The sequence below is a fragment of the Etheostoma spectabile genome, chromosome 10 (assembly GCF_008692095.1).
Source record: "Etheostoma spectabile isolate EspeVRDwgs_2016 chromosome 10, UIUC_Espe_1.0, whole genome shotgun sequence".
Classification (NCBI taxonomy): domain Eukaryota; kingdom Metazoa; phylum Chordata; class Actinopteri; order Perciformes; family Percidae; genus Etheostoma; species Etheostoma spectabile.
In genome coordinates this window covers 29,797,463-29,807,738 of record NC_045742.1, presented here as the reverse complement: position 1 = coordinate 29,807,738, position 10,276 = coordinate 29,797,463, and the positions used below count along the sequence as shown (strand labels likewise).

General features: G+C 39.5%; 2 long non-coding RNA genes across 3 annotated transcripts in view; one reads left to right on the top strand and one right to left on the bottom strand.

Moving 5' to 3' along the window:
• LOC116697177 (uncharacterized) overlaps positions 1 to 7,605 on the bottom strand; it is an 18,951-nt gene extending 11,346 nt beyond the window's left edge. Inside the window, exon 1 of the long non-coding RNA XR_004333948.1 lies at positions 7,453 to 7,605. This is a non-coding gene — a long non-coding RNA (uncharacterized LOC116697177). The remainder of the gene's footprint in view (positions 1 to 7,452) is intronic.
• The window catches only part of LOC116697175 (uncharacterized), a 20,721-nt gene extending 12,854 nt beyond the window's left edge, over positions 1 to 7,867 (top strand). For both annotated transcript variants that reach the window (XR_004333946.1, XR_004333947.1), the window contains exon 3: positions 7,729 to 7,867. This is a non-coding gene — a long non-coding RNA (uncharacterized LOC116697175). The remainder of the gene's footprint in view (positions 1 to 7,728) is intronic.
• Positions 7,868 to 10,276: the final 2,409 nt, after the last annotated feature.

Below are 10,276 nucleotides of genomic sequence, written 5' to 3'. Positions count from 1 at the left end.
CTTGAAATTGATGGTGGTGGTCAATAATCATAAAAACGTTTGTGAACGGGCAACACAAATTTTGATAATGAACAAATAGAAACGTTACCCAATGTAACTTTAATGCATAACCCAAGTTAAAGAATTCCACCCATTGATGCTTGAACGTAAATATGAAAAACACTCGATGTACTAACTGGATGAAGCCCCCTCCACGGTCTAGAAAATAGACTTCCGATGACATGCTACTTTTCCAACTCTTGCTGAGGATATGAAATCCAGTTATGAAAAATATAATCATTTGTCAGTTTTTAGGGATTGACGCTATTTAGGAAATGTGAGATCATCGTACATTGCAGTGCCTTTTCCCATTGTGAAATCTGAGCACACCGTGGCGTCGGCCCCGCCCTTGCAGTGTTAATGTCTGTCACACAGCGGAGACAGACTGCCTCGCCATCCCTCCGCTGTCATTTCCATCATTTCTCCTATCACACTCTCTACTTAGCCCATCTTCTCCACCTGAAAGTCCCTGAGGTGGAGTACACCATCATTTCCACGGTGCTACTCGCTCCATCCTGTGTCATTACTCCTCGTATCATCCTCCTTCTCTCTGCTGCCAGTCCTCACAGGTAATACCGAGCTGACAGCTTTCACTCTGACAAAGATCACGAGAGACAGCGAGGGGGCCGAAGCTCAACCATCTCAGTCATCCCCCCTTTGACTGGCCGTCAAATCGTCATGCCACACAACTGCAGCAGCAGACAAGGGAACCACACTGGTGTCAATGCTTGCACATAAGTCTTGAATTTCCAGACCTTCCTCCACAGCGCTGTGGAGGAAGGTCTGGCTAATCCACACAGCATTGTGGGATGGGATTAGGACTCAGATTGGACAGATAGTCTAGCTAGCTGTCTGGATTTACCCTGCAGAGATCTGAGGAGGAGGTCACCATAGTCCTCAGAAATCCACCAGAGTTTAGAACGCTAACACAAAGAAAGAGGAAGGTAACAGGCATCCGGCCAAAAAGGATATCCGGCAGAATCCATCAGCACCGGAGAAATCCCAAAAATTAAACGTCTTTGATCCTGATTACACATCTATCTTGGTCTGGGACAATATGGTCGTCTTGCTTTCGTTTGTGGAAAGGCTGGTTGGGGATTGCACTGGGAGCACCATGGCTAAGGACAGTAGCTTAACTGTGGTCTAAGCCACATAGGCATACAATGGAGCTGGCAGTAGCTCAATATGTAGGGAGTTAGGTTGGAAACTGGCGGGTCGCTGGTTCAAGTCTCCATACCGGCCAAAGTATGGTGTTGGACTGATAGCTGGAGAGGTGCCAGTTCAACTTCTGGACACTGCCATGGTGCTCTTGAGGAAGGTACCAAACCCCCAACTGCTCAGGGTGCCTTTCCATGGGCAGCCCCCCCCACTCTAACATCTCTCCATTTAGTGCATGTATAGGTACTGAACATGTGTGTGTAATTCACACAGAATTCATTTCCTGTGTGTAATAACAACCAAGTGAAAACATTGTAATTTCCCCTTGTGGGATTAATAAAGTGTACAATATTACTATTAATATATTTTCCAATCTTTGGGTTGCCTGGTTTCCTTGTGTAATGCACTGTTTAACTGCTTGTATAACCTGCAATTATTAGACACAATTTGTTTTGGACAACCTGAGCTATCAGGATATGTATGCTGTAGGGATATCACATGAATATACAGTATTAATTGGTATATGACTGTAAGATGAAATAAAATAATTTTATCCCACAGAAAAGTATTGAAATCGCATAGATGATAATAGTAAAGAACACTTTTGGCATTTGGAAAATGTTCTCCCAAGTCCTGGCATCCTGGGGAAACAAAAATAATCACTGTAACCATCAGAAATAAACTGAAAAACTACTAGATGCATTTTCTTCCCAGAAATGATAGTTGTGCCAACTCCAATACACCTTGTACACTACTATCCAAATGCAAAAATTATAATCTATTATATTTATTTTGTCGTAACAGTATGCCGGTGCATTTGTTTCACGTTTTGGAATATGTAGCAGAGAAGTAACATTCAACACAGTGGCAGCATCTGCACCATTCCGGTTGCCGCTGCCATAAAAGGTCAAAGAAGAAGAAGATAGTCAGAAAGAGAGCCTCTCATTGGTTCACACACTCAGCCCACAGGTTTCAGGAAGTCAAGGCGGCAAATATTTCATAACTTGATTTATGGATTTATGGATGAAAAACATTTTTTAAGGCCTACAATGGCACGTAAGACCTTGTTGAAACGGGACATTATCCTTCTGCTAATACAAAAAAACGTAAGTACTGTATGTACACTTTAATGTCCGCCTCAGACGGGGTCAAATACGCCAAACCCTTTAATTTTTCTTTAATTAGCCTTTGCTGCATGGATTGCATTCTATGCCAGGTTTTCTATTCCTTTGCAGCAGGAGTCATGTTTTTATAATTGTGCTTTTAGCTCAAATTTAACCAGAGTATGATCATAATACTAATGCAGTCATTTGATCTTTTTTTCTAAAGATTCTTTTGGGTTATATCAGCCTTTAATGGAAAGGACAGCTAGATATGAAAGGGGAGAGAGGGGGGGAATACATGCAGGAAACTGTCCAGGTCAGACTCAAACCCTTGACCTTCTATGTTGAGGCATTCACCTCTGTGTACAGTATGTGTGCCTGCTCTACCAACTGACTTAAGTTTCCTGAAGATTATCGTAAGGAAAGGAAGACAAAGAAACTGACAGTAAATGGTCTGTAGCTCATTGAGAGACCTTGTTATGCTGAGTAATATTTTTTAAAGTAATATTTCTTACTCTACATGTCTTGCAAAATATATGAAGCATGAAACTTCCTTTTTGGCATTGGAATCAGAATGTTTGAAAAAAATGAATCACAACTCAAGGACCACATACTGACTTTTTTGGAGGTTTCAACTGCTTCTAAAATTCTTCTTCAGCACACAGAGTTTGCATGGGCTTTAGGTGTTTAATCCAGAGCGCAAGTGCTTTGAGTTGCCAAACACAAGATGACTGTGCACGTGTGTTCTTGTGATTCAGATAGGTGCTCTGGCCTGCTGAGTACAGCTAGGAAAAAAAAGGGGGGGGGAAGATATGTAAAAGCTATTGGTAATAGATAATTTGTTGTTCATCCCAGTCCTTGTGCCGATGTAGAACACACAGCCCTGTCTCTCAATCTCATAGAACGAACAAATCAAACAAACAAACCCTTCAACTGAGCCTGTACCACTTCCCCCATTGTTTCTGTAAACCTCTAAATCCTTCAATAATAAAAACAGAGCTGCAAGGCACGTCGTCCTCACTGCCCTGCTTTGCTCTGAGTCGCTCCCAAACATCGCAATTCCTGAAATGAATCTCTGCTTTCTGCAAACGAAAGCCTCATATCAGTCCAGCTCTTTCCGAAAACCTGAAAGTAATTTTGTCCCGGGGAGTTTTTAAAACATTTATGTAGGCTGAGCCATGCATATTTAATCAGAGGGCGGTAAAGTTTAAAGTAGGACACACCTACTGTAGTGCACGCAAAGTGAGACTCACAGCTGCATTGTTCTCAGACTTTGTACAGCACAGTGGCCCTGGAAAATAGCTCAACTTTTATTCCTGTCAACACTTAACAGTTTAGTATACCTTGCTTACTGGCCAGCAACAGTGATGCCAGATATGTGAAAGACGCCAATTTGTCTGATTCATAAACATAGAGGAACATTGTTGTAAGAAAGAGATGAAGGCAGGAATGTGACACATGTTCTCTTTGAAAAGGGCAAAAGACAATGTAAACACATCATTCAACTCTTCTTTAGTACACATATGTGTCCAGAAGATTGTATCGTCACAAAACTGGTTCAGTTCTTTTCACGCCACAGCTGAATGCGATGAGGTGACTGAAATGTATGATCTACAGCTTTGGCCAGCATGAATTTATGTTTGGCGTTACGATAAAGCTTGTCTGCCCCTTATAACCTCAGCTTAGGGAGGGCATGGAGCTGAGGGAGCCACTGGAGGTCAAGGGCAAGAACCTGCAGTTCTATTACTACGACGCAAGTCAATGGGCAAGTAGTGCAAGGTTGGGTCATAAAATAGGCTAGTCTGGAAATCCAGACCCCAATCCGAAAGAATAAGGGTCTGGCATCGAGTAATGAAAGTCGCCCATCTCGGGGGGCGGCACCAAGTGTGCATTTGTAAATCTCACTGCACGCAATTGGATAACACTTGTTACACAACCAATCACAACAACACACGGTTAATATATCCAGAGCTCCATACGATTTGCTACCAGCGGAGCTAACTGGTAGATTAAACTGTCGTCATCTGTTTAGCTCGCCTCTGGCCCGCCTATATCAGATACACCGATGTGATTGGTGCAGCTCGGCCACAAGGGTATATGCATGGCCTGTGTCTCGGACACGGTGCAGGGGATATGTCACATTGCTTTATTGTTGATAAGCTTCTTGACAACTGTGACGTTTTGTGTATTCAAGAGACTTTTTTTTTTAGCTAACCAGGATCTGGAAGGTCTACATACAGTACATCACTTATTTAATTTTATAAGAAATTTATGGAGAATCTACTATTGATCTAAAACACTAAAATTGTCCAAGGTAGGATACCTGGGGACGTGGCTATCCTCTGGAATAAGAGCTATGATTCACTAATATCAGTGGTAAGATTGGGTGTAGATTGGGTTATTGATATAGAGTTTAATTGTCATTATACAAAGTTTATTACTTTAAACATAAACACTCCGTATGCAGAGATGGCAAAAGTACTCACTTCCCGTAATCAAGTAGAAGTAAAGATACTTGTGTTAAAAATACTCTGATAAAAGTAGAAGTACTGATTTAACTTCTTTTCTCAAGTTAAAGTAACAAAGTACAGGCTTGGAAATTGACTTAAAGTATAAAAGTAAAAGTAGCCTTGCGAATGACAAAGCTACCTGGACCTGACACATGTTACTAGAATACACTTTGGGGAACTTCAGCGGACATGGAAAAAGGCTTGTCATATACCATTGGTTCCATTGTAAATGGATGTCTGCCTATAGGCCTAAAATACCCCATGTATGATTATTGTGACAGAGACTGGGACTCCAGGTTAATGAGATTCTGACCGAGTAGCAATAAATTAATTCAGTTTATCTTTTTTAATCTTGCCTTTAACATTTAAAGAAAAAAAAGAAAATATAGGATACACTATGAATGACTAAACTGACATTAATGAAGAAGTTCCCCAGCACATTGGCCAGGAGTCATTCTCGATGCTACTATCTCAAACGTCTCTCTCAGATAAGGCCGAGGATGATGGGAATGTCTTGCTGCTTGCCTGCCGCATCTCTGGGATCTCTGTTTTCTTCATTTTTAATCATGTCGCCGTCCATACTATGTGGTAATGTTAGTGCCATCAAGCTGCACTGATTTTGCCGCTAAATCTGTCGAGTCGTCTTGTAGTGGTGCGTCCAGTGCAATCTACAGCACTGTATATTCCCATCCAATAAGATTGAATTTGGTATTAATGACACATATGATAATAAGTGTGACTCTAGTGAAATTACTTGAAACTTGTTAATGAAGACTAGATTAGGACTGGATTTAAATCTGATTCTGGTTTCCAATTTCGCCCCAGGTGTGTCTGTTAAAACACAGACGGAGACAACTTCTTTCTTTTAATGCTTTATTACAATCAAGCAACACAAACATGGGCATGGCTCTGCTATGGCTGTGTGTTTGTGTGTGGTATATACACAATGCATAGGAATCATAAATATGTCCTAGTAAGTGATAACAGTAAACCCACTATTAATGACATTATCTTAATGCAGTGTAACTGTAGCATGCAAATAATGCACCTAAAATACAAACGTGAGCAAGGGCATTCAACAATCGCCATTATATTAAATAAACAGCCAGATGTGACCTAGGCAACAGGGGAAGAACCTAAACAACAAAATCACTAAAGACCAATACAACAACAGGCTTAAATGAACTGACAACTTAAGCTACATGACTTACAGTTCTCAAAGACACACACGATCTCAACTGTTTGTCCTCGAGATAATGTGTGTACACGCTATTCTCCTACATGCACTCACAATCACACCTGTAAGAAAACCTTTAGCACAAAATTAAAGTAACAAGCCAATTTTGTAAAATGTAAGAAGTAGAAAGTATCGATATTTGTGTTAAAATATGAGGAGTAAAAGCAAAACATCGCCACAAAAATAAATAGTAAAGTAAAGTAAAAATATCTAAAAAATGAGCTTTGTACTTTGTTACTTCCCATCTCTGTCCGTAGAATATGAGTGTTATCAAAATGAAGCTAAACACTTCAACAGATTAGCATTTGTAGGCTCTTTAATTCAAGACAATGCCTACATTATGTAAATACCTGTATATTTGTTGTAGGAGCTTTCTTTCCTTTCTGATGGAAACTCTCTGTTTGCTAATCACCTGATGCATTTTACCACTGACACTGGTTTAATAACCTCAAGCAAGGTGCTTTAGCGTAATAATAGGCATACTTACATCAGTGAGGCAGGGCATCCTACTTATGATTTTGCCATTGCCGATCATATACCGTTTCTCTGTCTCCAAATGTTAAGAAGCTACTAATTTTATCTATTGTGGCTAATAGCATTAACACAGGAAGATTATAGTGGACTAAATTAACCATGGAAGATTTCCAGAAGTGTCATATTAAGACTGACGGTTGTGGGGAAACATTGCACACAAAGATGCCACAAGATGTTATGATATTAATTGTAAGAATTCACAACATAGTAAAGATTTAAGCGTTTTATATGAACCGATTGTGGAATCACTCAACATTGCCAGTAGCTATTTCTATAAACCTCAGCATATGGCATGCAGCATCAAGCCTGGTTGGAACGAGCATGTAGCAGAACCTCATGCCAAAGCTCGGTGTGCATTTACAGCCTGGATAGAGTCCGGTAGAGATAGGCAGGGCCTTTTATTTGAAGAGAAGAAACAGGCAAATGCAAATTTTAAATATGCGCTTAGATTTATGAAAAGGAATGAAAACTCAATGAGGTCTGACTCTTTGGCATGTAAGATGCATAATAGAAGTTATAATGACTTCTGGAAAAAGGTCAGAGCCATGAACAGTAGTAAAATGTCTTTTCCTTCAAATATTGATGGAGTCAGTGGCTCAGATGTAATCTGCCAGATGTGCTGGCAACATTATAATGAGTTGTTTAACTGTATTAGGAGGAATAGTTTTAAGGTGGAAAATACTGATACTAATGAAAATATGGTTATTAATTCAGATGAAGGACAATCTACATTATAGCGATTAGATGACAAGAAAGTGTGTGGCGCTGATAAAATAACTGCTGAACATCAAAAATACGCAAGGAAGAACTGTATTCCGCTGTATGCTATTTGTTTGACAGGTTTCTTAGTCCATGGGACTTTGACTGAAACTATAGACACTTTCCGACCAAGTAGTTACAGGAACTTAGTTATAGGAACAGTCCACTTCTAAACAGTTCTACTAACTACTCTCCCCCAGTTTTGTCATTTGCATTCGCACTGGCCAAGTGTCCACGGGAACACAGAGGGGTAGGGCAGTGACGCAAGCACGGCAACGTTCTTCAAAGTGTTAAAATCAGAAAACAACTACACCAAAAAAAGTATGAACTGAATATTAAATCTAATGTACATAGCCTATGTTATAATTGAAACAAGTCTCCCGGCCAGCTTGTGGAGTTTAACTCCGAAAAGACAGGTAACCACAGGTTCCCGTTGATCTTATGATGGACATGCGAGGTGATATTTAACCAAATGGTTCATCAACGGCGAAATAAAAGCCTCTTATTTACGAGACCGGTCTGAGAAACCTCCAGCCTACAGCAGGGTCTCCGAGCACGGCTGACCGATTAATGAGCTAGTTGCCCCCGCAGGCGCTAGCTGGCTGTCGCATTACTTTATGGAGCTTCTCAACTCCAAAACCATTGAAGCAAATTGTCAATTCTGCAACGATTTGTACAATACTGCCTATATTTGAAATCTAAACAGGTCATTTCTCGCCTAAAACATTGTCAGAAGTGAATTTAGTGACAAATAAGTTGGTAAAAATGTTCCCGTTGTTGATCTGTTTATACCGGAAACCCAACTCTCGTTGTCTTAGGTTCCTATGCAGAAAAGGGAACAGCGAAAAGACCCTGTCCTGAAGTAGGAGCTGAAAGAATTACAAGAACTGCCATCAGTGGAACTTAAAAATCCCCAAAAGGGTCTAGTTATACAGGGTACAATTATAGGCATATAGCCCTTGCTAGCATAGTATCTTAAGTGTTGTAGAGAATTTGTATATACAGGTTGGAACAGTAAAGTCGTGCCACTGACAACCAATTTGGTTTTAAACAACTCGTATGGGATTAATAGATGCCTCTAAGGCATTTGATTGTGTAAATCATGAAAAAAACATTTCTTAAATTGCAACATAGAGGAGTTCTGTATCAGCACCATTTTTTATTGGTAACACAGTTCGTCAGGGTGTCATTTATACAACTTTCCTTATTTTTTATAAGATTTTTTTTTTGGGGCATATCCGTCATTAATGGACCGGAGAGATGGTGAGAAAGGGGAGGACATGCAGTAAATAGTCACAGGTCAGACTGGAAGCCTGGACCTCTATGTTGAGGCATGAACCTCTATACATATGTGCGCCTACTCTACCAACTGAACCAATCTGGCCACGTCAAGTTTCCTTTTTAATGTGTACATGGATGATTTGTCACATCAATTTAAAATTTTATAAATGCAATACAGGATATATGATAGACAATGCTCTCATTTATCACCTTATGTATGCAGATGATTTGGTAATAATTTGCCCATTTAGTGCTGGGCTACACAATTTATGAAGGTTTGTTCTCAGTACTGTGTGGATGTTGATATCAAATATAATGAAAATAAGAGCAATATTATTATTGTTAGATGTAAAGAAGACAGGGAATGAGTTTATCCTGATTGCTTTTTTATGTGTTACTGCCCTAAAAGTGTGTGATGAGATTAAATATCTTGGCCGTTTTATTGTTAATGATTTATCAGACGATAAGGACATCTACAGAAAGTGATGCAAGATGAATGCTCAGGCTAATATGCTTGCTCGTAAATTTGCCATGTGTTCTCTTAATCATAAGATAGCTTTATTTAAAGCATTGTGTACAGCACTATACATATACTGCCCACTTGTGGCAGTCTTACAGAAAAAAGAACATGCAGAGACTGAATGTAGCGTATAGTGATGGCATGAGACTGGTTCTAAAACAAGCAAGATGGTGTATCGCTAGCCAAATGTTCATTAGTGTTGGTGGGCTCACCTTTTCTGCCTTAATAATAAACCATATTTATTGGTATATATATGTGTAGAATGTCTGTCTCAGAAAACAGAATTATACAGGCTTTAGCCCACATTGATTTTAGCTCTGCCAGGTAAGTATCTAGACTGTGGAGACATTGGCGCTCCCGTTTAAATATTACAGGTGAAGGTTGTTGAGCATTTATTAATTTATATGAATTGTACTATATATGTATCGCTATATGATACATTTTTTATGTACTATGGACCTTCTATTTCTGTCCTGAATAAAGTTATTCTATTATTATTATTACACTACTGTGCTCTATTTTCATTCAATAAGGACATTATTTGGTCATCAAATGTTTATTGCCTCATTAGGCAAAGCATATACAGATTATATGATACAGAATATATGATACATAGTATATGGGCAAATACAGTGAAACTTGTTTTCAGGTATTTCGCCTGAGGTTTCCGTTTGCCCAACACATTGATCTATCATGGGATTAATATATCACCATGGAGACCATGTTTATGAAACTGTAAAGGCCTCTTTTTCTTTCAAAATAATCTTTACTAAATCTCATAGTCATACTACGGTCCCCTATAGTCAAACTCCTTAGTCTAGACAAAGACTGTAAGGAAATGAGCCTGAACACAGTGTATAAGATTACAATCAACTTATCTCGTTAAATCTGGCCTTCCAAAGGCGTTTGAATTATTTATTTCCTCCAGAGTGCTTTCTTTTTCCTTTCATGCAAAACCATTTTTTTTATTGAACATTTTGTTTTCGTCCACATTCAGGTCGGGGGTGCAGTTATGTGTTCTGGTCGAGTCAATGAGGGCTGGCAGGGTGGAACTGGGGATACGAATTTTTTCAGATATGTTGAGGATTCAATATTCTCTCATGTCTGGGTACAGACGAAGCAGTGGAGAGTGGGG